The sequence below is a fragment of the Aedes albopictus genome, chromosome 2 (assembly GCF_035046485.1).
Source record: "Aedes albopictus strain Foshan chromosome 2, AalbF5, whole genome shotgun sequence".
Lineage (NCBI taxonomy): Eukaryota > Metazoa > Arthropoda > Insecta > Diptera > Culicidae > Aedes > Aedes albopictus.
The window spans coordinates 268,776,759-268,798,733 of record NC_085137.1 but is presented as its reverse complement, the minus strand read 5'-3'; the positions used below and the strand labels follow the sequence as shown (position 1 = coordinate 268,798,733).

Sequence of the window (21,975 nt, the reverse complement as noted above, 5' to 3'; positions counted from 1 at the left end):
CTCAATAAGAAATTGCTGAAGGTTTTACTGGTCGGAGATAATCAGGAGTTTCCCGGTAGAAGTTGCTGGAAGATTTCGCTGATGAACTGTAAAACTGCAGTTCTTTTTTTGAAAACAAAAACTGGAAATGATTAGGCATTATTTACATTTTGCACTGCTGCCTCACACATTTGAACAGAGCCTATTTTTTTTTTGTACCAGCTTGCGCCACGTTTCTTTTATGGCACTTTTGATATAATTATGCAACTAAACATGCATAAAATGTAGATAAATACTTTGATAAATATCTAATGCACACATGAACTTAGTTTGCGAGGATGAAGTCGAAAAATTTAAGAAAATCCCAGAACGTCGTTATATATAAAAACCAATTAAACCCTTTTCATATTTTGTGTGCGACTGATCTTCGCTTATCTACACCCTATCCATTCACATCTCCTCCCATCTCAAAGCAGCGCTTGGCAGGATTTCAAAGTGGATGCAGTGGAAAGTAGATGCGAAAATCTGGCAAATATCACACTCATCTAAAAAGGTAGATGCATCTTCGTTTACATCTTTTCGGAGATTTAGATGTGTCGCCCCCCTCGCCAAAACCAGACCCGTGCGAAAAAAATAATCGGCTGTACTATATCTGGAATATTTGAAATACATACCACATGGAGTCCATTGAATGGTTCGGAAAATATACAACTTATCAATATGTTGCACGCAGTTGAGCCACAGGCCATATTTCTATAAAATTTGAGAGTTGCTATGTTTTCCTCGACGATTTGCTTACTGCCTTTTGTACCCTGTTTTCCTTTTGTCACCTATTGAGAACCATGAAGTTTTTTTTAATTCCAATTTTTATTAATTTAATAACAATACAACAAAATAATAAAAGTAAATGGATACCTACACTCATTTTGAAATTTAATGGTTGATATTCAAGGTTAATTGAATATACTACATATATATTTTTAGTTTTTCTGACTGCCAACTTGTTCCACTTTTGCAGGTGATAAACTGGGACCCCACACGCTCGTTGAAAACTACTCTAAAGTGAGTCGTTTTCGACTCACTTTTATACTTTCGAACTAGCTGTCAAAAGAGAGTAACTTTATTTTATGAAAGAGAGTTGTTTTCAACTCATCCAGGAATAAAATTACGCTTCACTCACTTTTGAGTTTTCTCGAAATAGTTTTACTCAGTTTAACGGTTGAGACTTAGCAATAAAATTACATTTTTGTCAGAACGTTTAATTCTTGGTTTAGTTTTCCTTATTTCATTAACTAAATGTGTTGTTTTTCGCATAGATTCTATGATATCTGATAATGGAAAGTAAGTATGTTGGTAACTTGTAGGAAATCAAAATAAATTTAACATGTTTTCCATTGGCACATCAGGTCTCGAAAACAACAAAATCTTTGAGAAAGGAGCTCTTCGGAAAAATGGTTCATCGATCGGATGCTGCCATAGCAGGCTGACCGGGACGGAATCGCGAATCGGTAGTCGGTACGCTGGTAATTATGATCTACTGAATTACTGGAATTACTCGAAAGACAACTTCCGGATGCCCCCAGCTGTAACCCGATCTGCGCCTCTAAGATGCATCTAAGATCAATTATATTATTGATGTATTAAGTTAGCTACTTTACTTTATATTATGTAATATTACGCAATAAAATATGTGTATTTGATATTTCATTTAAGATTCCGGTAACTTTTTCAATCAGAAAAACAATCAAAATAAATTTGTAAAAGTGAGTAACTTTCTACTCAGTCTGCTAAATTGAAATAAAATAAAACTGAGTAAGAGTTACTCTAATTTAAAAAAAATCCAACTTTACTCTAAAGTGAGTAACTGCCCTTTACTCTATTTTGAGCTGTTCCACTTTGTGCCGAAGTGAGTCGAAAACGACTCACTTTAGAGTAGTTTTCAACGAGCGTGGCAGGTGACAAATATATTGACAGATTTTGACATCTGCCAAAAAATCGTTTACACTGCGAACCCGGCATTACCCTTTAAGGAATAAAAAGTACTCTTTTTTTACAGATGTATGGGGCTGTCAAAATAAAGGGTACTTAAAAATTTTGCACAAAGAGTAATTTTTGCCCATTTTCAAGTTTAAAGTGTTTACTCTTTAAAGGGTGAAAAATCTGTTCAGCAGTTTGTCCTAGGCGCTAGCTCTTTTAACTTGTGATATCGGGAGCAAGAAATAAAATTAGAAATAACTGGTAAGTGTAATAATGACTGTCTATTTTGCTTGTAATGATATAATCATTGAAAATATTGTGTCTCGATTGCAGGACATCCGAAAAATGGGATTTCACTGGATTTCATAAGGATTGCCTAGTCTGTCGCCGATGGATTTCTCCACATCATTCAGGAACTTCACATCACACAGGAACTTCATATTTACTATAAAATAGTTATTTTAAATTAAATAAAATTGTTTTTATGCTAAATTGTTTCATTTGTTTACCGATTTCATTTAATTTTATTTCATTTCCAAATTAAAAATAAAGAAAACCAAAAAGGGTTAAATTTACCCATTATTTCAACCGAATTGTTTTGTGAATAATGGGTAAAATTCACTCGTTGAACTGACGTACGAGCGCTTTACTCTTTAAAGAGTAAAGACCGTTTACTCTTTTTAAGAGTTCACCTAGTTACTGTCAAAGAGGGTACTTTTTTACCCTTTAAAGAGTACTTTGGTTTCTCAGTGTATGTTACACGCTAAGATCAGTTTACCTATTTTTATAAAATATGGGTAAGTTTTACTCAAATTTGCGTATACGCAATATAAACTTTACGCAAATAAATATGAGTGAAAACTCCAAGTACACAGTAAAAACTGTTGTGTAATATTACATCTGAACTGCTGCAACCCGATCAATACGTCGGTTGCATAAGTATTTATTACATCGGACGATGTAGAGTGACTGGAAGGGAGAGTGGCGTCAATGTCAAAATTGGAACAGCGATCATCTGTCAAATCCATACAAATTCCCGTTCCAAACGAGCAGGAGACCTGTCAAAATTGGAACATGACGCCACTCTCCCTTCCAGTCACTCTAGGACGATGTACACTTAAGAACAAAAGATTTTACATCAAAACGATGTAATCATATCGTACATAGGAATCGTGATTACATTGATTATTTAGTACACGCTAACCTGAAACTACCCATTGCCCGGGTTGATTCTACCCGGATTTTCATGTTCTTAGCAGTTGTCAAAATCCGGGTAACCCGAAAACCCAGATCTCTTGAATCTGGGTAAAGATGTGGGTAATCGGCATGCACTTTGTCAGTGTCCGGTTCGAGAATATGGCAGCGGTTAGGAGAACGCTGGAAATTGAGGATGTTTCCGCGAAAAATATGCGAATAAATGTCGGGAAAACAGAGAAATTCTTCCGGGGAACTGTTTTCCTGCATCAGGTATTGTCGTCGCGGTTGAAACCCGAAGTTTCCCCACACCCGACAATCGAATTTTCTCAAAATCCATAAGTGAAACCTAACGTCGGACGTAGTGCGCTGGACAGCGGACCTGGCCCTCTATCCAGCGCGCTGTGCCCGACGTACGTCCGACATACGGTTTAGGAAAAAAAATCGATTTTCGCGTGTCAAAAGTTCCGATTTTCAACTGCACGAACAATAAGTGAACAGAACATGGAAATTAGGAGCTTTTTATCAAAAATCTAAATTGGAAATAAATTAACAAAATCAAAGCCCCGGAGGAGCTGGGTACCGGTTACCCAGATTTTGCCGAGGTATCATTATCATTTGTGCTATGTGTAGTGAGCGTGTATTGTATATTAAAATTGATAAAATTCATCAATATACCGCATTTAGTTCACCACTGGACTGCGAACTGCGACTTCATAAGTGCGAAAACGTAAATAAAAGTGCGCGATTGCATCAAATCAGGTTGATGTCTTCGGCGCACTATTTCTTCAATCTATGGTGAACAAGTGCTCTGAAGACACCGAGTAGATTTGATGCAATCGCGCACTTTTATTAGCGTTTTTGCACTCGTTAAAACTAGTGCGATAGTCCAGTGGTGAACTAAATGCGCTATATATAGGTGCTCACAAACACACATGGAAATACTAGGTTTCTAGATTTAGCATTTCACTTTATGCCATTTCATGTTTAATAATTTCTGGAGCTCGATTTGAATAGGTCGTATGTGCTTTTGTCGATTAAAAATTCGATCAGTTGGATTCGCTTAATATAGCGAAAACCGTTGAAATTGAGCATTGTTGATACATACAGCAGCATCCTCACAAAACAGGCTTTCTGTTCCATCATTGAAAGTTTGCAAAATATCTGCCATATTGCTACAATGACTAAAATAAACTGATCGAATTTTATATCGACAAAAGCACATTCGACCTATTCAAATCGAGTTCCAGATTTTATAATGTTGTGGATGTTACATGTCGATTTGCGTGCGTGCTATTTAGAGTGCACGCGCGAAATAAACATCGCACAGCTTCTGCGATGAAAGCTTTTGTTTGGTGCTTTCGAAGCAAATGCCTCCGAGTCTGTCGTCAGTTCGAATGCCCTCGTATGAATCGGAAGACAGCGACCGTGAAGCGAATGAGATGACATGAATGAGAATGTGCGTGAGTGAAATAGGAATAGTGTGTGGGTATGGGATTTGCGTGGTCGTAAAGCGGTTGTTCCGAATGACAAGAAGTCAGTTTATGAACGAATTTTGTGGCGTATGGATGTTTTAAAAAAAATTTGTTACCGATTTTCAAATGGCGATATTTCCTGTTTTATTGCATGGAAGTCACTTTTAATCCAGTGAGATGCAGTTAAATAATTGCTTCTTAGATGGGAGTGCTTAATTTCTTAAGAAAGTTTGCTAAATAGCTTGGGGCAAGACACTGTGCTGGAGAGTACATTTTCCTTCACAGAGTTGCTCAGAATTTCTCCGGATTGCTCCCGTTTTTGCTTGGGTGTTGCCTGATTCATCGCAAAATCAAAACAATATTGCCCGATGTCTCGCCTTTCTTGCAGTTTTAGGGGTGTTTTTCAACAAATTTCGTCGATCATTGGTGAAAAGAGTTACTCAGAATTTCTCAGAGTTACTCTTGTTTGCACAGTGTCTTGCCCCTAGATCCAGCCTGATATTGCCCCACGAACTCTCTTGCAATCGGTGATAGTCGGCGGCATAAAATTTGAGAGAGTATCTTGTAGGCAGCGCTCAGTAGTGTGATCGCGCGGTAGTTCCCGCAATCCAACTTGTCGCCCTTTTTGTAGATGGGACACACGATACCTTCCATCCATTCCTCCGGTAATACTTCCTCCTCCCAAATCTTGGTAAATGACCCAGTGTAGTGCTCTCACCCAAGCTCTCACCAGTGCTTCTCCACCGTATTTTAGAAGCTCGCTTGGTAGTTGATCTGCTCCAGCGGCTTTGTTGTTTTTCAACCGGCCAACCTCCTCCTCAATCTCTTGAAGGTCAGGGGCCGGAAGTCTTTCGTCCTGTGCACATACTCCTAGATCTGTTACCACGCCACCTTCGGTACTTGCAACGTCGCCATTGAGGTGCTCATCGTAATGCTGCCGCCACCTCTCGACCACCTCACGCTCGCTCGTGAGAATATTCCCGTGATTATCTCGGCACATGTCGGCTTGTGGCACAAAGCCTCTGCGCGAGCGGTTCAGCTTCTCGTAGAACTTTCGTGTGTAGGGCTTGTTCACAAATGTCATAACGCTGGAGGGGGTGGGTGGGTGTCCTTCATGGTGTTACAGCCCGAACAAATAAAAATTTTCCCCATATAAATAGTGTTACGAAGTGGTGGGGGGTGTCAGGAGAGGCCAATTTTGGCGTTATGAAATTTGTGAATGAACCCATAGAGATAAGTGACATTTCAACACACGAACACTAGCGCAAATTTTTCCTCACACTCCGATTGAAAGGCTATTCAGATTGCATATGCAAATATTACCCAATCGAATTGGGTAAAACGGGTAAATAATGATAAAACTAACGTTCGGGGCAAGAGTGCAAATATTTTCCTCGCAGTTTCACAACTACATCTACTAAAAAGGCACGCATACATTTGAACGTGATTACCTCTATAGCGCAGAATAACCGAGGTAGAACCCAATCGGTCAAAATATATCGTTTTTTCTTCGAGTAGAAAATAAAATGAACAGCCTTAATCAGACATTTTCAAAAAATTCGGTACAAAAGATGGTCGGCAGAATCGAAAGTCCCCGCGCAGAGACGAATGAGAAAGCGAAAACAAAATCACGAACAAAACACACACAACTTTTGACGTTTCTCGCAGTGACACAAAAACGATGAAAAAAATAAAACATCAGCCATCCTGGAAAAAGTAACAAAATATTTACGAGTCGCGATATTTTCGAGAATTTTTAGTGTTTTATTTCGTTTGTTTGGTGGAATTTATTGTCTGTAATACAATTGTCTGTAATATGCTCATTTAGAACTTGGTACGTGGCTCTTATGTCGAACATTGAATTAAATCAAAAATTAAATCTTTGACTGAGAAAGCCAGAACAGTTCAATATTTCCTCCCAGTCGTTTACCTCCTCCAAATTTAATTTAATCTTGACAAAGCTGATTTTTCTTCCTAAGGAACTGTTAGCTGTTATTAAAATACTTGCTTGAATAGTACTAATAATACTCCAGAAGCACATGTTGTCTTCATTTTATATATTTTTCATTTTATGTATTCTCATCTTCAATTAGGTTACAAAAAAAATATACATATAGGGGTGAAGCTTGCCAGGATTCATCAAAATAATTTAAATGCAACCTCAGGAAATAAAAACGTCGGACTACTTCCTTTTTTGTTAATACGTCATGAAATGTGACCACGAACACACACTCGTGGATTGAGTTTTCCAGACTCAATGTGTTCAATCGAGCATCACAACCAGAACCATTCAAATGCTTCCTTCGACATTCCTCAATCATAATTACTCATTTACAGCTATTCACAAAATCTAATCTCAAACACGCTCTATTGGATTGAGTTTTCCAGACTCAATGTATTCAATCAAGCGTCACAACCAGAGCACATTTAAACGCATTCTTCGACAATCCTCAATCATAGTTACTCATTTTTGTTAGGAGAACAACAGGTCACCCCTCCTTACCCGGCAGTGCATCTGCCATGCCAGAGAAGTAAACCTCATTGATTCCTAAACTGATGTACCTGCATTATAATCTACTTTGATTGTTATTGACATTTGAATACAGAAATCGCTTTTCAAGAGTACCGCGTGCTTTATTATTTTGGTCCGATTATTTTCTCCGTTTTTCCGTCGATTTCCTCCCTGCGGACGCGTAATCCACTGCGTACCGGGTTCCGCCAAGCCCACAGGTTATTGGCCCAGTGGAAGTTGTGGAGGAATCGTGATTTTCCGCGAGAAAAGTTCGTCGCGAGCGAAAGTGTTTTTCGGTTCGGTTGGTCGGGAAAAAGTTGCGTCTGCGTCGTCGTCGTCGTGAGTGTGTGGTGGTGGTGTCGTTCCTCAGCAGCATGGATTCCATCAGCAAGTTTGCCAAACTAAACAACCAGAATTGGCAAACCTGGAAGTTTAGGATGGAAATGCTGCTGACCAGAGAGGAACTCTGGTACGTTGTTGACACCGTGAAGCCGGAGCCGGAGACCCCGCAATGGACGAAGGACGACAAGAAAGCGAAGGCTACGATGGGGCTGTGCATCGAGGATAACCAGTACAGCCTCGTCAAGACGGCAGCATCGGCACGGGAGTTCTGGGAGCAGCTCCAAAAATACCATGAAAAGGTAACCGTCACATCGAGAGTCTCGCTGCTGAAGCGGCTCTGCAATTTGAACCTGCGCGACGGAGGAGACATGGAAAGTCATTTGTTCGAGGTAGAGGACTTGTTCGATCGGCTCGAGAACGCCGGCCAGCAGTTGGAAGAATCTCTGAAGATCGCCATGATCCTGAGAAGTCTTCCGGATTCCTACTCCGGGCTAGTGACGGCGCTCGAAAGTCGTCCAGATGGCGACTTGACGGTGGAGCTGGTTAAATCCAAACTGCTCGACGAATACGAGCGGCGCAAGGAGCGCGGAAGTGCATCCTCCGATGCGAAGGCGATGAAGAGCCATGCGAGGACCAGTGCCGGTGGTGTTGCAGAGAAAACCTGTTTCTTCTGCAAGAAGAAGGGTCACCTTCGAAGAAACTGTCGCCTACTCCAGGAGAAACAGAAGCAGAGCGGTGAAGAGCCGGAGAAGCGCCACCCGAAAGCGAAACAGGCTACTGCGGAGCACACGAATGCAGTTCTCTTCCTTGGTGGCGAGGAGCAGCCGGATAGCCGCTGGGTGATCGATAGCGGTGCTAGTCGGCACATGACAAACAGCAAATCGCTGTACACGATGTTCGCGAACGATGATACTCCCAACGTGGTTCTAGCGAATGGGACCACGGTGAAGTCACTTGGATCCGGTGACTGCAAACTGAACGGTGTGAGCGGTTGCGGCGGTGTTACGGAAATCACCCTGAAAGACGTCCTCTTCGTGCCGACGCTGAATAGCAGTCTGTTGTCGGTGGCACAGCTGACAGAGAGGGGATTTTCCGTCGGATTCAAGCAGGATGGCTGCGAGATCGTTGATGCTGCTGGGAAAGTTGTTGCCAAGGGCGATCGCAGTGGAAGCCTGTACGTCCTGAGGATTTCGGAGTCTGCGATGGAGGTGCAATGCAAGCGGCATAACGAGTGGTGCCAACACCAATGGCACAGAAGGTTCGGACACCGGGAACCAGCGGTTGTGGATAAGATGTATAAAGAGAAGCTCGGCAATGGAATGGTGCTCAAGGACTGCGGGATTCGTATGACGTGTGAGCCGTGCATCGAAGGGAAGCTCTCGAGGACGCCGATACCGAAGACAGCCACGAAGAAGATCAAGGAAGTGTTGGACCTGGTGCACACGGATTTGTGCGGTCCGATGCGAACCCCGACACCGAGTGGAAACCGTTTTCTGATGACTGTCATCGACGACCATAGTAGGTATACCGTAGTGTACCTGCTGGAAAAGAAGTCCGACGCCCCGGACAGACTGATGGAATACGTCAGGTACGTCGAAACCCTGTTCGGAAGGAAGCCGAAGGTAGTCAGATCAGACGGTGGCGGTGAGTATTGCAATGATCGTTTGAAGAGTTTCTTTGTGCGGGAGGGTATAGTGGCACAGTACACGACTGCCTACACTCCGCAACAGAACGGTGTTGCCGAGAGAAGGAACCGCTACCTTCAGGAGATGGCGACCGCCATGCTCATCGACGCCAAGCTGGACAAAAAGTATTGGGGTGAGGCCGTGATGGCTGCTGCTCATCTGCAAAATCGATTGCCGTCGCGATCGGTTGATTGTACCCCGTTTGAGAAGTGGTTTGGGCGGAAACCCAACCTGAATCACTTGAAAGTGTTCGGCTGCAAGGCTTGGGTCCACGTTCCGGACACCAAGCGTGGGAAATTCGACAGCAAGGCGCGTAAACTATCGTTCATCGGCTATTCTGAACAGCACAAAGCCTATCGTTTCGTGGATCTGGAGACCGAGAAGGTGACAATCAGTCGCGATGCCAAGTTCCTTGAGCTTGAGGAGGAGGAGGCTGTCCCGCAGCCGAAGGTTGTTCCGGAACCCATGGACGATGAGGTCGACTGGATGCCGCCACGGAATTCGGCACCGCCGGTTCAGCAGCAGGAGATTGGTGAACCCGAAGACGATTTGGTGCTTCGAAAGCACCAAACAAAAGCTTTCATCGCAGAAGCTGTGCGATGTTTATTTCGCGCGTGCACTCTAAATAGCACGCACGCAAATCGACATGTAACATCCACAACATTATAAAATTATTGTTCGTGCAGTTGAAAATCGGAATTTTTGACACGCGAAAATCGATTTTTTTTTCCTAAACCGTATGTCGGACGTACGTCGGGCACAGCGCGCTGGATAGAGGGCCAGGTCCGCTGTCCAGCGCACTACGTCCGACGTTAGGTTTCACTTATGGATTTTGAGAAAATTCGATTGTCGGGTGTGGGGAAACTTCGGGTTTCAACCGCGACGACAATATTAAACATGAAATGGCATAAAGTGAAATGCTAAATCTAGAAACCTATGTCGATTTCGTTTTTGCGGTGGAGCTACACCGGTGTAGCACTTTTGCACCGAAAATGTTCGTTTTTGATTTTCGTGCTACACCGCACTATGGGGAAAGTGGTGGCCAAAAATCGAAAAATTGACTTGCTTTGAATGCTAATTACCTGATTGACAAAGGCTGATTAGACGAACTTGGCGAATTTAATGCGCTAAAATGATAAACGTTTTTGTTTACATCTGCAAGTGTCCGCAGCACCGCAATCTCTTTTTGTAAACATGATGCGTCACTCGCACGGATGACGAGATTGGCAAAAATTAATTTCAAGGCAAATAAGGATATTTCCAGTGAGGAAATGATTGCTGCCCGTGCAGAGCAATCTTATTTAGCGAATGATACTAAAAATTTCCGTCATCTCATCATTAAATCTGTATAAGTTGAGATAATACGACCCAGGGGGTCCAAAATATATGGGGGTACAAATTATATTGGTTACCCTAGCACCGCCGCAAAAACGAAAACGACACTAGTATTTCCATGTGTGTTTGTGAGCACCTATATATTGATGAATTTTATCAATTTTAATATACAATACACGCTCACTACACTATGATACCGGAAAAGTATTCAATAGTTCCAAATTGTCCAACCCTAGGGAAGATTCAAAAATTACGTCCATCGTTTTTCGGGATTTCTAGACCCCCCCTCCCCCCTCTGTCACGCAATTTCCCTATACCCAATACACGTACTGTCACACTTTTATAGACCCCCCCCCCCAAATGTTGGACGTAATTTTTGAACGTTCCCCTATCATTCAATCATATCATTATCATTCAGTGAATAGGCTCCTAAAGTCCTATCGGGATTCTTGTTTTAAACCACAATATATGGTTCAAGAGTACATATTTACTCATTTTTTGACGTTTTTATGAACCATAGTTGAAAATATATCTGGAGCTCGATTTGAATAGGTCGTATGTGCTTTTGTCGATTAAAAATTCGATCAGTTGGATTCGCTTAATATAGCGAAAACCGTTGAAATTGAGCATTGTTGATACATACAGCAGCATCCTCACAAAACAGGCTTTCTGTTCCATCATTGAAAGTTTGCAAAATATCTGCCATATTGCTACAATGACTAAAATAAACTGATCGAATTTTATATCGACAAAAGCACATTCGACCTATTCAAATCGAGTTCCAGATATAATTTTTATTTTTTTAGCCTTTTGTCTCGTCCCTAGCTTAAAACACATACTTTGAGTGATTTTTTTCACCGTGTATGTCAGATAGGAACACTTTTGAAATCCCAGTGCGAAAAATGTCGAGCTCAGTCACACAAGGTTGTCCTCAAATGTCAAAGTAGAACTATTTACCATTTTACTTATTTCGAATTTTCTCATTATTCCTTTGTTTTTCAAGTTCGAGTAAAGTACAATTCCGATTAGAATACCATGCTTGATCGTATTATTCAATATAAGCGAGATTTCGTCTTTAATTTTAGGACCCTACACACTTAATTTAATTTGCCGAGGCCGGCAAAACAAATCGCCGAGAATCCAACAGCTGAGAGCTCGGTAAAAATCTCGGTAAAAGTTCAAATTGCCGACCAGTCTGCAAACTTGACAAAGATCAACTGTCAAACTTTGACGAGTGGTTCGGTAATGCATTGCCGAAAATTTCGGCATACGTTATTACCGAAATTCAGTAAATGTTTATTTCCTTTCATGCTTGATAATAAGAAGAAGTAAAATAAAAGAAAAACTATAATTAGGTTACCAATTTTATTCTCGCAAACATATTACGAAAAAATATGCAACGGAATGTTTTTTTTTTGTTGAAATTTCTGGTTCTGAGAAGGACCTTCTCGCTTTTTATCGTTTCTTTAACTCATTGTTAAAAACAAAAACATAATTCCACACTTCCTCCTACTCCTCCTTGAGCACGCTCGTCACGGATGCACCGGACCAGGGCCAGTTAGCTGGTGACGCGTTTGGCGTGGATCGCCTAAAGATGGTGTCCTCAAACAATCCGACCAAGTACGCTTCGCTGCAAGATAATAAACGCATTTTGGAAACGCAGGCCCATCTCCAAAACCTGCGCATTTTCACACAAGCGCTGGATCTGCAACATCCGGATCAGCATCTCGGTGGACTTTTGGTAGCGACGGATTTCTCGCAGAGCTACCGTTCCCGGCCGGTAACGATGCGGCTACTCCACTCCGTCGGTCGAGGGAGCACTTTTGCGGGCGACCTTTGTTGCCAGCTGCTAACGGAAAGCCTTTTCTCCGGTGGTTTTTTGAGCGGATTGCTTGGTACGGACCATTTTGCTGTAGGTTTGTTGACTTCTCCGTCAGCAAAAAAAACAGGCGCATTTGAAGCTGTAATCCGGCACTCCGTCCTGCAGCGCTCCTTCTGCAGAACAACGAACTGGAAGAAAATTAGGAGAGGCATCCATTATTTAACAAATATTAACAGTAGAAGCATACACATTATTAGCTTTAAACAAATTCAATTACTTTACCTACGAGAACCATTTCAGCGATGAAAGGGAAAAATGCTTTTTTGAAGATGGCAGCCGGCAACGCGCTTCGTCTTTATTTTTGACAGATGCGCTTTACCGAGTTTCAGCAACATGATTAGTTTGCCGATTGCTTTGGCAAAACAGTTTGCCGATAATCAGTAATGAACGTAAATTGCCGAATTTCGTCGTTTTTGATAAGTTATTTTCGATAAACTGTCAAATTTTAACGATATTTCAGTTAAAATAACCTTTACCGATTGAGTTCGTTATTCGCTTTCACCGAGATCAAATTTGGAGTTTAAGTGTGTATTGAATGCATATGATATGTACGATAACATAAATTGCAAAAATCTATGCGGGGTGGCCAAACACGAATGAAAAAATGAGAATGTCAATCTTCACCTTCAACCATCGAATTTTTTACACACTGCTCAAAATTGAGTTTAAAAGTACCTAATTTTGAGTTTTTCAGTTTCTCCATGTACGGAAACGTTTTCGTACACGGAGAAACTGAAAAACTCAAAATTAGGTACTTTTAAACTCAATTTTGAGTTCTTTTTCATCTCCCTTTTCATGCGCTCTTTCATTGTTGTCAGAGAGTGAAGAGAGAAACACGGAAACACCCCAACTTTTGCAGTTCCGTGCGTCAAGCCAACACACACGGAGAAATCAAACTACCTAATTTTTGGGTCGATTTTACTCAAAGCTGAGTATATCGAATAAACTAGTTACCCAAAATTAGGTTGTTTTCCCTCTTTCCCTCACCGATGTCAAAAACAAACAGAGATGCATACCCAACGGGGGTCCTTGAGCCCAATAAGCCAATTTTGGGTAAATGCAGGTTTACTCAAATTTGGGTTGAATGAGGGGGGGCCTTGGGTTGAATTTACCTACTCTTAAGTAAATGTTTTTGCTGGAGGTGAACACTGCGAACCCGCCATTACCCTTTAAGGAGTTAAAAGTACCCTCTTTTTTCTTATATATGAAGCTGTCAAAATAAAGGGTACTTGTCAATTTCTAAATATGAGTAAATTTTGCCCTTTCTCAGGTTTTGACAGTATACTCTTTAATGAGTGAAAATGTTCTTGAACATTTTCGTGGCGCACCCAGTCGTACAAGGCTGATGTTGTTTGGTTGAAATATCTCTCACACATTGCGATGCTGCATAACGCTTTTGCAGGTGAGTGCTACAAAATATTCAATAAAGTGATAAACTTATTGGCCAAATGTATGTTTTAGGTAGGCCCGTGGTTCAAGAGCTCCACCGAGATCGAGAGCACCGATGAAGCTGGGAGCGCAAATTCCATCGACCGAAGGCTAAATGCAAAAAGTTCTGGCAAAACATACACAAATATTAATTAAATTGATTATGAGATGAGAACGATGAAATAAAGTTTTGAAACGAACGGTCATTTATCAAGTGCATAGTATTTTTATGATTTTGAAAGTTTAAATTTCTTTAAGTCCGCGTAAATGGATAAACAGGGTGAATTTTACTCTTTTTCCAATCTCAAATCGCCCCAGAAAAAGGGTAAAAATCACTCGTTGATTTGACGTACAAGCGGTTTACTCCTTAAAGAGTACAAGCTGTTTACTCTTTTTATGAGTTCACCTAGTTACTCTCGAAATGGGTGAAAAATTACTCTTTAAAGAGTACTTCAGTTTCTCAGTGAAGGCAATTTACCTAGTGTGAGTTTAATCGATTTACTCAAATTTGGCTTAGAGCCGATGCACACGAGCGTTAATTGACGCCGCGTGAATTCACGCTGCGTCGCCGCAGCGTTCCTGTGGGGCATGCGTTGACATTGCGTGCCGCACACGGTGCGGCGCGGTTGCGGTGCGGTAGCGTTGCGTTCTCGTGTGCATCACCCCATTTGATTGTGTGTAACTCAGGACGCACTTGCGTGCACGCTGCGTGGACGCGCCGCCCGTGTGCATCGGCTCGTATTGGGCCGAACTATGGGATTGCATCAAAAGAACTCAATTTTGGGTAGTTTGGCGGCTCCGTGCAGTTTCTAGCACAGTACTCAAATTTGAGTGAATATTGCGGCGCTCATAATAAATCCACATTGGGCGGCGGCGATATGCCCGCGAGGAGATGCCCGCGATACAGACGCAATGTCAAAATCGAATAGATACTGTCACCTGTTACATGTTGTACCTTAAAATGTCATTACATTGATTTAAAGATAACTTGATTTGGCAACACTGCACAATAAAAGATCAGTTCTGAACTTCCATGAGCTACGAGCAAGTTGTGTATTATTGGGCGGTCTGAAAGAAGCACAAAACATGGTGTCAGAAGTGCTTGAGTGCCCGAAAAATGGTTTAAGCAAGCGCGTATTCCCACCAGTTTAAGAATAAAGGAAAGTGCCGGATAGGAGCGCAGCCTGAAGCGCAGTGAATTCGAAGAATTAGCTGAAATTCGGAAGCGGCTCGAAAAAAAAAAAACAAGATGGCGACAGAACAAACATCCGACGATGAATACGATGACTACTCTGAAGCGCAAGGAGCCGTCGGTGAACTCGGCGGGCTCAACACACACAGAAGAGCAAACAGCAGCAACAAAAAACAAGAAGACAACTCGACATCGGCGATCGTAGCAGCCGCCGTATCAGCAGCCGCCGCAAAAGTGTTTAACAATAACATTCCGTTTCCCGAGCCGCTAGCTCTTACAGGCAACGTACGTCAGAATGTGGATGATTTCATTGATGGATTTGAGATCTATCTCATCGCATCGGGTTTGGAAAACCGCGACGAACGAGTGAAAATCGCGACGTTTAAGGCAGCATTGGGTGTTGAGGCTCGGAAAATCTTCAATAATTGGCCATTGCAGGCAGCGGAAAAGGGAACCGTTATGGCTTGTTTGGCGTCGCTGCGGAAATACATGATGCCGAAACGGAACGTGAAATTGGCGCGCTACGAGTTTCTACAGTGTAAACAACAGCAACCGGATGGTGTAAATGATGGAGAAACCGTGGCGCAGTTTATAAACAGAGCCAGAGCACTTGTGAAGGATTGCAACTGGGGCAACCTCGAAGAAGAAATGTTGCGGGATGTTATTGTGGCCGGTCTTCGCGACACTCGTCTGAAGAAAACATTCATCGACAAAGTTGAGCTTACGGCGACGGACGTAATCAATCAGTGCATGTCGGAAGAGGCTACGCAGATGGAACTGGAAAAGAATAAGTGGTTGGACGAAGAACGACATTCGGTGAACAAAGTGTACCCAAAACAAAATAAAGTGAAACAGTGCGCCTACTGCGGAAAGGGCTACCATCGAAATTTGCAAGAGTGTCCGGCACGAGGAAGCACATGCTTCTATTGCCATCAGCGCAACCACTTTGAAGCAATGTGTAGGAAGAAGCAAGAAGAAAAAGAATCGCACAAAAAAGGAAAATCACGTTCGGGTAAAGTCGTGCATAAGATTAGTGACTCGGAATCTGAAGAAAGTTGTGTTGAAGCTGATTCGAAGGAAGAAGTTGTGGATATGGTCGAGTATCTGTACAGCATCGATCAAGAACAAGGAGGTTTGCTGAAGGCCGATTTGTGTTTTGGGAATGAGCGGAAATCTAAAGTCGTGAAATGTATTCTTGATACTGGTGCATCGTGCAACGTCATCGGTCTCCCAACACTGCTAGAGATTCTTGAAGCCAAATCAGTCGAGCTTGATAAAAAGCAACCAATATTAAAAGGATTCGCCGGTTCATCGACTAGAGCATTAGGTAGAGCAACATTGGATTTACGGCATAACGGTCAGCAGTATAAGGCCGTTTTCACCGTCGTCGGTTTTCGTCAGATGCCTATTTTGTCTATGTACTCGTGCCTGAAACTGAACCTGTTGAAAGTTTGCTTGTCGGTGTCCGCGGAACATGAAGTGACTGCGAAAAACATCGTTGCCAGATACCCCGACGTGTTTCAAGGAATAGGCAAGCTAGCTGGGGATGTTCATCTGGATGTTGACCACTCAGTGAAACCGGTTGTCCAGCCGGCGCGGAGGATCCCCGTTACCTTGCGTGAGGAGCTCAAGCACCAATTGGACGAAATGGAGAACCTGCAAATCATAACGAAAGTTCATGAGCCTACGGAATGGGTGAGTAATCTTGTCCTTGTTAAACGTAATAATAAAATTAGGGTTTGCATTGATCCTGTCGTCCTAAACACTGCCCTTAAACGTCCTCACTACCCAATTCCAACGGTCAACGAATTGTTACCAGAACTTTCGAAAGCCAAAATATTTTCTACTGTAGATGCAAAATCTGGATTTTGGCAGGTGCAGCTGGACGATGAAAGTTCCCGATTGACGACTTTCTGGACTCCGTACGGTCGATATCGCTGGTTGAGGATGCCTTTCGGGATTTCGCCAGCTCCTGAAATTTTTCAACAGAAGCTGCATGAAGCAACGCACGGATTAAAAGGAGTGCGAGTACTAGCAGACGACGTGATAATTTTCGGATGCGGTGACACGACAGAAGAGGCCATGATTGATCACAATAAGAACCTCGATGAGTTTCTTAATCGAATGAGCCAGAAAAATGTCAAACTTAACAAGGACAAGATACGACTTTTCCAGACACAAGTGAAGTTTTTTGGGCACATCCTCACATCTGCAGGCGTTAAACCGGATCCCGACAAAGTGCGCTCCATCGTAGACATGCCAGCACCGACCGACGTTGCAGGTCTTCTCCGGTTTTTGGGAATGATTACGTATCTTTCCAACTATCTTCCGAAACTATCGACCATCGCTGAACCACTGAGAAGACTGACTGGGAAGGACGAAGCATGGAGCTGGGAGAATGAGCACCAAGAGGCGTTTGTCAAACTGAAGATGATGGTATCGCGTGCGCCTCTGCTTAAGTATTTTGATGTCAATAAGGAAGTTACGATCCAGTGTGACAGTAGCAGTGTCGGGTTGGGGGCCGTGCTCCTGCAAGATGGTCATCCCGTGTGCTACGCATCGAAAACGTTGACACCAACGGAAAGAAGGTACGCGCAAATAGAAAAGGAAACATTAGCCATACTGTATGCCTGCAGAAAGTTCGAGATGTACATCATAGGGAAGGACGTCACGGTGCAGACTGATCATCTACCATTGCTACGGATCTTCAAGAAGCCGTTGAGTGAAGCGCCCATGAGACTTCAACGGATGCTGTTGGGGCTACAAAGGTACAAGATCAAGCTACATTTCAAACCTGGGAAGGAAGTCGTAATCGCGGACATGTTATCCAGAGCAGCCCTTGCGGAAAGTGATGGCACCGATAGAAGCATCTACGACGTCTACACGATGGACATGGATTTTACTATGGCGGATTTCGAGTCAATCAACTCACTGGAATATATTCCCATCTCCGATTTTCGTCTGGCGGAGCTTCGCAGAGCATCATCCGAGGATCAAGATGTTCAAACCATTATCCGATTCATCGTGGAAGGGTGGCCATCTACGATTGGAGGGTTGCCTGAAAGATTAAGAATGTATTGGAAGTACAAGGATGACCTGTATACACAGAATGGACTGGTGTACAGAAACAACCGCATATTAGTACCCATCAGCCTCCGGACGAACATTCTGGAACGTTTGCATACTTCCCACTCTGGTCTCGAGGCAACTATGAAACTGGCACGCGACACTGTCTTTTGGCCTGGAATAAATGATCAAATCCGTCAGCGCATCCAGAACTGCTACTCTTGCCTGAAGTTCGCACCCAACCAGCAAAGACAACCTATGCAAACCCATCAGATACCATGCTATCCATATCAAAAGGTAAGCCTTGATCTGTGTGAACTGCAGGTTCGTGGTCGGAAACGCGTGTATCTGATAACGGTTGATCATTTTTCCGATTTTATCGATGTCGATGAACTTCTTGGAGACGCAACTGCATCGAATGTTATTAGTAAGTGCCGTCAAAATTTCGCACGGTATGGAACTCCGATGTACGTAACAACGGACGGTGGACCACAGTTCAACAACGCGGAATTCAAGAGGTTGGCTAGAGAATGGGAATTTCTCCATACGATGTCGGCTCCGCACCACCAACAGGCCAACGGCAAGGCAGAAGCAGCAGTAAAAATCATTAAGCAGCTACTGAAGAAAACAGGAGAAACGAATTCGGATTTTTGGAAAGCACTGCAACAATGGCGAAACGTTCCTAACAACGGTGGTAGTTCACCAGCTCAGAGGATGTTCTGTCGTCGTCTAAGATTTAACGTTCCTATGGCTGAAGCGAACTATACTCCACAGATTCAGGAAGGAGTAAAGGAGCGAATAAAGAACAACCGTCAAACTGCGAAATACTACTACGACCGGACAGCGAAGGTTCTTCCACCGTTAGACGTCGGGCAGCCAGTATTTGTTAAGAAGAAACCTACGGACAATACGTGGTTGCCTGGTGTAGTACGGGCTGCTGCAACAGATAGGTCGACAATCGTCGATGTTCAAGGACAACAGTTGCGACGCGATAATGTTATGATCAGAGGTGTACCGCAGGGAATTCTTCATCAGTCAAGACCCCCAGATGGTGAGTACGCACGAATATCCGAACAAACCTGGAAACATGAGCCACATTCGGATCCAGACCCCACGCCGAACTTCAATGATCAACCGACGTCACCACAGCATCCTCCAAGGCCAGATGCGACAATGGAGCGACCCAGGCGACGCATTGTTGTACCTAAACGCTTCGAAGATTTTGAAATGTATTAATAAGCCAAACTGTTCAATTCTTGAAAAGGGAGATGTTACATGTTGTACCTTAAAATGTCATTACATTGATTTAAAGATAACTTGATTTGGCAACACTGCACAATAAAAGATCAGTTCTGAACTTCCATGAGCTACGAGCAAGTTGTGTATTATTGGGCGGTCTGAAAGAAGCACAAAACATCACCCACCCAGCAGCATCGCAGCAGCCTTCAGGCCGTTCATATCAAAACAAAAGTTAACACAATGGCAACTCAGGTGGCCAGAAATCGTAATAATATTTATCATGACATTGATTCACTATACGCATACGCATCACCTCGTTGGATTTGTGATTAATAATCGGGATGTTATTTAGTGATGCTGCAGGGGGATGCGGCTTCATCTTTTCCATTTCCACATTGCGTCTGTATCGCGTGCATCTCCTCGCGGCTATATCGCCGCAGCCTCATGTGGATTTGATATAAGCGCCGCATGCAGGTTTTCTGACCATCAGGTCGCTCATAGTGGTGCGGTCATATTTTTGCAACTTGATGGAAAAGAAGAAGACACACGCGTTTCGCGGATTTATCTTGCAAGGCACAATATACAATAGAGTGGGACACCGAAAGACATTTTACTCCTGTACACTTTTTGAGTTCCTTTTTGGTCCCACATCAACTGTGCAAAATTTCAGCTCGATCGGAGAAACTATATTTTAGCGCCAGCCATTTAAAGTTTTCATACGATTTACTATGGGGAAAATCACTTTTTCAAAGAAAAATCGCCACAGGTTGCCCCTTAACCCCTAAAAATAAATCGATGAATGATTTCTGTTGGAAATTTTACGAGGAACCAACTCTCTGAAGACCGCAAAGCGATCTAAGGCATGTGGAAAAAGTTATTAACTGAAAACCGAATGGCATGCTAATGCTGTTTAACATGTAAGGAATAACAATAAATAATAAAATCTCGTCATTTTACCGATCGGGAGAGGCTTAATAACTTTTTCCACTAACGTCGCATCGGTTTGCGGTCTTCGGAGGTCTGATTCCTCGTGAAGTTTTCTACAGAAATCATTCATCGACTTATTTTTAGGGATCTAGGGGTGACTCCTAGCGATTTTTCTTGCAGATGTAAAATTTCCCCATAGTAAATCGTATGAAAAACTAAGAATGGCGGGCGCTAAAATATAGTTTTTCCGATCGATCTGAAATTTTGCACAGTTGATTTGGGACCAAAGAGAAACTCAAAAAGTATACAGGAGTTAGAGTTTTTCCATTTTTTGTATTTTCCCATATAAACCGTGTACCAGGCTAATATACAACCTAGTCAAAATTTCGGTTGGTTGGAAAAAACTTAAAATTAGGTATTTTTTCACATGAAAGCCACTCAGAAATTAAATAAAACTATGTCGAATTTAAATTTACACCTTTTTTGTTTTCTCGCAATTTACACTTCATGCAGTTTAACAAGTATACTTCATTCGCTTAAAAATTTATACTTTTTGACAATAACAAGAGATTATTTAATGCGGTGTATTTATTCCCGACAACGAAAATTATTATTTATTATTATTTTTTTTCTTTATTATCGAGATTTTCAGCCCTCGGCTGGTTCATCTCGTAAACAACAACGAAAATTGTTACGAGTTGAAAATAAATTATCTGCAGTGATTCTACGGCAGCATGCTGAATACTAAAAGTACTCAGTTATTTTTGGTCTTCGATTTGGAGTATTTCAATAAGGAATGGTAAGTGTTGAACGTGACTATCGCGAAATGAAAATTTGGGCAAAGATTAAATGGGTTGATTGGATTGCAGGCACCTTCGATTCCCGTTTACAACGACCATTTCCGGAGATTAATTTCCGGCATTTTGATGAATCAAGAGCAACCTAAGGAGTAAGCAGTGCTGTGTACGGGTTTGCCGGATGTTTGTTAAGGTTTTTTATTAAGTTTAACCGCCGGATGCTGTTTGCTAATAATGGCAGGTTTTTGTTAGGTACTACCATGGATACTGTGCGACCGGACAACGCCCTAACAATTCCAAGAAGAGCCCAAGTCACCGAGTGTCATCGAAAACAGATTCCAGATTTGTTCCGCAAAGAATGCCCTAAAGGTCCAAAGAGCGCAGATGTCTTGAATAATTTTATTTATTATTCTGTATAAAACTGAACTGCTTGTTTCATTTCGTCGAAATTATTCTCAGTGAAAAAAGCAAAACAAAACAAATCCTAATCATTTTTTACTAAATTGCGGTTATACTAGAAATCCTCTACATAGAGATAAGCGGAAGTTACATATGTCGATTCGGCAACGCTGTTCATTTTGTTTACATCAGCTGCCAACACTTGCTGCAAGCTAGATGTTCAAACTTTGTGCGTGACTTCGTAGTGGTTCAAGTTGTTTTGTTTACATTTTCTAATGGACTACCTGCATCGGTTTCCGACACTTTCCGCCGCGAGAGGCGCTTCAAGTGTAGTTTAGCTCTATTGGAAACTAAGGGAAACTATTGGATGTTCCTACAAATTCCAACAGATGGCGACTCTATAGCGAAAACAACTTTACCGTCGTTGTCCCGAGTTAAGGTTAAAATAAAGTTTATGAAATTTGGCTTCTGATTGAACTTTGAATAGAATTTTTAAAACGCCTTTAGCGTATTGTTTTTAATTCTTAGTATGTTTCTAATAAAACA

The 21,975-nt window shown here is 42.3% G+C and overlaps 1 protein-coding gene and 3 long non-coding RNA genes across 10 annotated transcripts in view; 2 read left to right on the top strand and 2 right to left on the bottom strand.

Moving 5' to 3' along the window:
- LOC109421232 (uncharacterized) overlaps positions 1 to 1,022 on the bottom strand; it is a 236,488-nt gene extending 235,466 nt beyond the window's left edge. For all 3 annotated transcript variants that reach the window (XM_062854924.1, XM_062854922.1, XM_062854923.1), the window contains exons 1-2: positions 899 to 1,022; positions 654 to 809 (exon numbers count right to left, since the gene is read on the bottom strand). The gene's annotated coding sequence lies outside the window, so the exon portion shown is untranslated. The remainder of the gene's footprint in view (positions 1 to 653; positions 810 to 898) is intronic.
- A 10,823-nt stretch (positions 1,023 to 11,845) lies between these two features.
- Positions 11,846 to 12,945, bottom strand: LOC134288981 (uncharacterized). The gene is made up of 2 exons (XR_009998203.1): positions 12,608 to 12,945; positions 11,846 to 12,509 (listed from the first exon to the last, which is right to left on the bottom strand). It is a non-coding gene; the product is annotated as an uncharacterized LOC134288981 (long non-coding RNA).
- Positions 12,946 to 13,531: 586 nt separating this feature from the next.
- On the top strand, positions 13,532 to 14,023 carry LOC109402977 (uncharacterized). Its single transcript, XR_002128308.3, has 2 exons — positions 13,532 to 13,783; positions 13,843 to 14,023. It is a non-coding gene; the product is annotated as an uncharacterized LOC109402977 (long non-coding RNA).
- A 602-nt stretch (positions 14,024 to 14,625) lies between these two features.
- On the top strand, positions 14,626 to 21,468 carry LOC109406670 (uncharacterized). Of its 5 annotated transcripts, none has more exons than XR_009998199.1 (5): positions 14,626 to 14,640; positions 20,595 to 20,648; positions 20,886 to 21,032; positions 21,103 to 21,223; positions 21,283 to 21,468. It is a non-coding gene; the product is annotated as an uncharacterized LOC109406670 (long non-coding RNA). The 5 variants fall into 5 exon arrangements; XR_009998198.1 differs by having other exon boundaries at positions 20,878 to 21,032; XR_003898468.2 differs by lacking the exon at positions 14,626 to 14,640 and having other exon boundaries at positions 19,889 to 20,648.
- The last annotated feature ends 507 nt before the right edge of the window (positions 21,469 to 21,975 follow it).